The following is a 6,743-nucleotide window of genomic DNA, read 5'->3' on the forward strand; positions in this document are numbered from 1 at the left end:
GCAGACATGACTGAGACGTTCTCTGGCCAATAACCAACAACGGAATCTGGATACCCATGTTGGCTCGCACATGTTCCACGATGATCTCATCGGATGAACCACGATGTCGGGGATTCAATCAGTCCCGTGTATAATTCCCTTTGTCAATCGGTATGTTACTTGCCCGAGATTCGATCGTCGGTATCCCAATACCCCGTTCAATCTCGTTACCGGCAAGTCACTTTACTCGCTCCGTAATGCATGATCCCGTGACTAACTACTTAGTCACATTGAGCTCATTATGATGATGCGTTACCGAGTGGGCCCAGAGATACCTCTACGTCACACGGAGTGACAAATCCCAGTCTCGATTCGTGCCAACCCAACAGACACTTTCGGGGATGCCTGTAGTGTACCTTTATCGCCACCCAGTTATGTTGTGATGTTTGGTACACCCAAAGCATTCCTACGGTATCCGGGAGTTGCACAATCTCATGGTCTAAGGAAATGATACTTGACATTAGAAAAGCTTTAGCAAACGAACTACACGATCTTTGTGCTACGCTTAGGATTGGGTCTTGTCCATCACATCATTCTCCTAATGAGGTGATCCCACTATCAATGACATCTAATGTCCATGGTCAGGAAACCATGACCATCTATTGATCAACGAGCTAGTCAACTAGAGGCTCACTAGGGACATGTTGTGGTCTATGTATTCATACATGTATTACAGTTTCTAGTTAATACAATTATAGCATGAACAATAGACAATTATCATGAACAAGGAAATATAATAATAACCATTTTATTATTGCCTCTAGGGCATATTTCCAACAGTCTGGGATGCCCAGTCAAAGGCAAGGAGATGAAGTCATCGGCCGAGAGGCTTAGTTACCGTGATGGCGTCGAGCTCGGCTAATGTCGAGGCACCGCAAACGGCGTGCGTGCAAGTGATGGAGGGGCCGCTTGATGCCGAGGTGCCGGCCGGCATATTCTTCCCACACCCATGTGCATTAAGGTCCAATGCCTGCGCCAGCGCCGGAGACACCAATACCGCCTCCACCGGAGACACCAATGGCACCGCCGGCACGTTGTGCGAGTTGCTGCCCGTGAAGCTGGGAATCGGGGGCGGCCCCTGTTGGCCACCCGCAATCAACGCCTGCAGCCCCTCAATCAAGGTAGGCACAATGGCGGTGATCGTCGCTCCTAGTTGGTCTCGCACTTCCTCTTGGACTATATACGAAATCGGCACCACTTGTGCCTTGAGTTCTTGAACCTCGCGCTCCTGGCTTTCCGAGCTGGTCTTTCTCTCCTTTCGCCCAACGTTATAGTATTTCAACCATTTCATGGACAAGCCTTTGCCGGCCACCCAACCATCTGACGACGGCTTACTGAACTTATCCTTGTGTTTCATTATGTTCAACGCCCTATTTAAAGTGGTGTCCCAAGGGGAGCTCTGAGACGACCACACGCTACTGCTTTCAGTGTCCCACGGAAGCAACGTGAACCATTTAGAAATTTGGCTTCATTAATTAGAATGCAACCATATGGATCTAATTACGCGAGGGTGTATTCCTTACCAGAACAAGCTCAAGCACATTGGTCTTCGGATCCGTGGTAAGCTCCTTTGTTACCGGGTCCACCTTGTACCGGGCCCTGACATAGTTCCTGGTCTGCTTGTCACGGTATTTATCAAAGAGGGGCGGTAGGCCTTGCTCGGCACGCTCCGCGTCCTCCTTGTCCCATATAGATTCCGCCACTCTGTAACCGCCGGGACCGAGTTTGTGGACCCCTAAGTTCAAGTCCCGCATATCTTTCCCCCACTGACTTGATTCTGCGGCTGTGTTGCTCTCGCACTTGATCTTGAACTCCCGGTAGTCAGCTTTGTTGATCGAAGGATTTGTCTCCTTGATCTTCTCATAACTATCACCTCTTAGAATCCTTCTTCTCACTACGTCTCTCCAAGTATCCAGGGCCGTGCTCATCTCCGTGAGGGCGGCACTGTTCACTTTATTCCCTTAGAGGCGTGTGTTTTCGAAGTTACCGGGGAACTTGTATCATTCGTGCAGCTTCATGAAGAGGAGGTTGCGCAAATTCCCTCGGTCACGATGCCTTAGGTTCTCGGTGTTGATCGATATGGTGCTCCGGAGAATGCACCCGAGTTGTCCCGAGTACCCACTGACTAATTCTTTGGGCGCCGTTGGATGACCACTGGAGGACACTTCAGTAAATTCCTGCTTGACGGTGCCAAGCATGTTTGGGCGCCGGTCCTTCCGTTGCCTCTTCGGTTGGCTGCCATCTGTGCGTGCGCTGCCATCATCAGTGGTGGCATCCTCGGCGGCACCATCAGTGGTGTCATCCCCGACGCCACTAGGGGTTGTGTAGTCAGGATCGGTGTCTTCCGCGGCGTCCTCATAGCGGTGAGGTTCTTCCTCCATCTCCTGGGACAGCTCCCAGAATGCCTTGCCCGAACCGCCGGCCTCATCGTTGTGGGCCATGTTCGCTCTAAACAGGAAAAAAGTTTGGTCAAAAAGTTGGTTATTGTAAAAAACCTAATTCTCGAGGAATGTCGCCAAAAAGTTGGTTATTGTCAAGGAACAATTGAGAGATGTTTGTGATATTGCCTAGGTGTTTTGGGATGGAACCTGTTAGTGTGTTGTTGCTAAGGTCCAAGTCCACGTTCTCAAGGTCTAAGATAATTTAATCAGGGCAGTGGCAGTGGATTTGTGCACATGCTAAGCTATCTAAGACAGTAGCTTCCTTGCAACCCACAAAAGACAAAGGAAAAGGGGTGAAAGGGGGAGATGGTTAGCTTTGATGAGCAGGCAGCATCTTCCTAACTCCCTTCTTCTTGTCTCCTCTCACTATCTCTCTCACACACATGGCAAGCAAGGGTGTCTGAGTGTGTGGAAAAATACTAAACTAATCCAACCACTAAAGCACTAGATCACTACTATTGTATAATCTTTTTATAGCTTTGTATATATGTATGGCTCCAATGGGTGCCACTGCCATGCATCCCTCTCCTATCATTTAATCATGATTAGCCCATCATTTTGACCAGAGATTAGTTTTGGTTAATTAATTAACTAGTGTGTGCCACAGCAGAGCACAGATCTCCATCTAGCTAGTAGGAGTAGCTTTCCAAGGCCTCTTTCTAAGGCCTGTTTCGGTTGAGAATCGGGCACCTTCTAGGTCAAGAAAATTGGGCATGACCTTTGCTAATTTTCTTGACCTAAGAGTGCCCCATTCTCAACCGAAACAGAAATTAATCAACACTTCAGGAGAAAGGGGTCATTTCAGAAGATCACAAAGTAGCAGCAGCATCACTTGACAAAATCACAAGTAGCAGCAGCATCACAAGTAGTACAGCAGCAGCATCATCACAAGTAGTACAGCAGCAATAGTGAATACAGTGAGTACAATAGCAACAGCATCATCACAAGTATTGTGATGCCCCTTCAAACAAGAGTTTCCTTCTCTCTTTTTTTTTGACATGAACAAACAAGGGTTGCCAATTCAAACTAACTTGTGATGATGTTGTTCCTTTAAAGTGCAGTTCAGTATATGTAACAAAAAACAGGTGACAAAACTTGCACTCCCCTCTCCGCTTAACGAGGCAGGGAAACAGTGCCAAGTAGCTATCCAGGCATCCTTTTTTAAGCGCCTGGTCCAGGCTAAGCAGACCTGTCTGGGTCAAATTCCTAGCTAAGCAAAATGTCAGGTAACCAGGCCAGGCTAGCAACAACTTTTGCAGGACAGCAACCAAACACTATCCAGGCACAGTTTAGGGAGGCTCCAAGCCAGACATGATTCAGTGTGGACACTCCAAACAGACCCTAAATGACTGGGGATACTTGTAAAAACTTGGTTTAGCTCCTTTCACACATAGATAAGCAGTTGGGAAAAAGACACAATTTCCTGTAAGAACTTGAAAAAGAAACTATGCCATATGTACTTCAAGACTTCAAGTATATAGCCATAAAAAATAGTTCATGCATGTATGAGCCATGGATCGTGCTATTTCCGAAAAGAGTAAACCCATAGGGGGCAACTTACCTGTGATTTCAGGCTAATTGTATTAAAATTTGAAGCAACTACTATCAGACATGTAAAAAAGGTGTTATCTCTCTCTTGTGCTATCTCTCTATTGCAAAAAAGTGCAGTTCCTTTAAAGTTTCAAATTTGCACTTGCATTGCATTTAAACATGCCCATTGGGTGTGGGTGAACCATTCAGAACAATCAGCCATGGCAATGTCACATTTTAGCACCAAAGTGGCTTGCACTTCTTTTTAGTTGAACTTGTTTTTAATAGACAAACAACTAAATGCTCAGAACTTCTACTACTACCACTAGATCATTTTCCTCTAGAAGAGAGCCAAACATTATTTATATAAAAATACGTAGTTCACAGAACTAGAACATTTTTTCTTTTAGAACACAACCTAAAATAATGATTTAAAATTGACAGAGGAGTATCTCACTGGCACAGGTCTCGCACGAGCAACAATACAAGAAAGGTAGCAGAATATTTCCAAATTCCTATTTAGCAGCCCTAGATTTAACCAACTACAAGTAAATCGACGGCCATTGTTACAACTTATAACAGAACTAAGGATATCTTATGTTGAAACAAAACAGAGGTTTAGCCAGAGGAATAATACAACAAGTAATATAATTTTTATCACTTCTTTTTCTCAAGTACTATAATTTTTATCAGAGGGTTGCATTGTGGATGATGCAGGAGGCCGTATGTCTGTATGTCAAACAACTGCAACTTGAGTGCTGCTACATATGACCTCCAAATCGAAATCTTACAGCAAGTAAAAAATGTTTCCCATGAACATATCACCATCAAATCAACAAATATATATATATACTCCCTCTGTAAAGAAATATAAGATTTTTTTAGATCGCTACTTAACCATCCTAGAATAATTTTCCAGCACAAACCAAAGCTAAAAATCCTCTAAAATCCCTGCCTAGTTGCTCTACTCTCGCTGTCACCGATCATCACATACTGTATAAATTTGTTCTTCACAGCCCGCTTGATCTATCTATCTATCTCAGAAAGTGGGTTGAGAAGAACTCATTAGATGCCCATGATGGTCCACATCAGCTGATTCATAGCCAGGGTGCATTGATCACCAGAAAGAAACCAAGAAAGAAAAATTGGATCGGAGAGGAGGCGGAGCTCACCGGGGAGGCGCAACAGCAAGCAGAGGTGGAGCGGAGACCAGAGTTGAGGTGGCCGGAGTTGAGGAAGACGGGGGCGGCGGGGAGCGGGCCGGCTGGTGGTGGAAGCCCCAGTCCAGGCACGGGATCGGCTCCGAGAGAGGAGAGCGCGAGGTCGGCGGGGACGGGGGATCTCCAGCTCGAACGGATCCTCCAAGACGGCGTAGCGGAGCTTGGCGCAGCTCCTAGGCACGACGAAGGAGCACGGGGCGGTCGGTGGCCGTGGTGACGCGTGGCTGCCGCGCTCGGGTAGGTGGGGGCCGCAGAGGGTTCGGCCAGCTGGCCGCGCCACGGCGGAGGGCCGGCAATGACGGCTTGAACCCTAGGTCTCGCGCTCGGGAAGGGCTCCGGTGGTGGGCTCGGGGAGGAGGTGACGCTCGGGGGGGGGGGGGGAAGAGGGGGTGGGTGGGGCGGCAGAGCCTGGGAGCGAGGTCGCAGGTGGGTGGGGGCGGGGGTGGTGGTGGAAGGGGATCGGCGGCGGTGGCGAGAGGGGAGAAGGACGAACGGGTAGGCGAGGGGCGAGATGGGAGAGGCGAGGGACGAGGGGTGGATATTTTAGTGGGGGAAGGTTAGCAATGACGCACCTCCTAGGGGTGTGCCATAAATACCGTGATAGCAATGGCGCATCCTCCCCTGGTGTGCCATTACTAACTATTTTTTTGGATTTTTAGTTGCATCTAATAATTTTTTAGAAAATGACGATCAAATTTGAAAACATTTATGAATGTGAAAAAATATCATCAAATTTGAAAACATTTATGAAAAAAATATGAATATGAAAACATTTATGAATATGAAAAAATATCATCAAATTCGTTATTTGAAAATATTTTTTTTGAATTTTTAGTTGCATCTACTACCTCCGTTTCAGTTTACAAGTCCTACGCGTATACCTAGGTTGCCAATTTTATCACCCTAATATAAACTATATAACACAAAAATTATACCTTTTGAAAGTAGAAACTCCGAAGTTTATGTTGGTATATTTTTTGTAATATATGACTTGTGTTAGGTTGGTCAAATTGACGACCTAGGGGTACGCACACGCCCTGTAAACTGAGAGAGAGGTAGTAATAATTTTTTAGAAAACATTTATGAATATGGAAAAATATCATCAAATTTGAAAAAATATTCATGAATTCAAAAAGAGCACATGAAATTTAAAAATATTCATGAGTTCAAAAAATATTAACAAAGTCAATACTTTTTGTGAGTTAGAAATACAATACCAGAATAAACCTAAATAAAAATTGGTATACTAATGGCGCACGTCCTAGGGGTGCGTCATAAGTACCTTGATAGCAATGGCGCATCTTCTCCTGGTGCGCCTTTAGTAACTTTTTTTGGATTTTTAGTTGCATTCATTTGTGAATTGGTAAAACTATTATGAATATGAAAAAATATCATCAAATTTGAAAAAATATTCATGAATTCAAAAAGTGCCCATGAAATTTAACAATATTCATGAGTTCAAAAAATATTAAAATATTCAATACTTTTTGCGAGTTAGAAATTCAATACCAGA

The sequence above is a fragment of the Triticum aestivum genome, chromosome 3B (genome assembly GCF_018294505.1).
Source record: "Triticum aestivum cultivar Chinese Spring chromosome 3B, IWGSC CS RefSeq v2.1, whole genome shotgun sequence".
Classification (NCBI taxonomy): domain Eukaryota; kingdom Viridiplantae; phylum Streptophyta; class Magnoliopsida; order Poales; family Poaceae; genus Triticum; species Triticum aestivum.